Source organism: Belonocnema kinseyi, chromosome 9 (genome assembly GCF_010883055.1).
Source record: "Belonocnema kinseyi isolate 2016_QV_RU_SX_M_011 chromosome 9, B_treatae_v1, whole genome shotgun sequence".
Lineage (NCBI taxonomy): Eukaryota > Metazoa > Arthropoda > Insecta > Hymenoptera > Cynipidae > Belonocnema > Belonocnema kinseyi.
The window spans coordinates 125,529,363-125,529,744 of NC_046665.1; positions in this window are offsets into that span (position 1 = coordinate 125,529,363).

The window sequence follows — 382 nt, forward strand, 5'->3', positions numbered from 1 at the left end:
ATAAAATTCGAATTTTTACTGAAAGCGATTATTTTATTTTACTTCAGAAACTGATTAAAATATTTCCACGAATTTCGTTTTTTCTTTTAATTAAAAAGAAAACTTTTAAAATTTTCGTAAAATTGATTTTTTTCTTTTAATTCGAAAAACTACTTGAGTTTCTCAAGCGCGATTAATTTAAAAAATTTTTTATTTGAAAAATAACATACAAATTTGTAGTGAAATCGATTTTTTCTGTATCTTAAGTAGAAAAATTACGACAAATTTTCATTAATTGATTTTGTATTTTATTTCTATGAATAACGTACAAATTTGAAGGAATATAACTTTTTTATTTAATTAAAAAAATAGCTACAAATTTTTAATGAAATTGTTTCTGTTA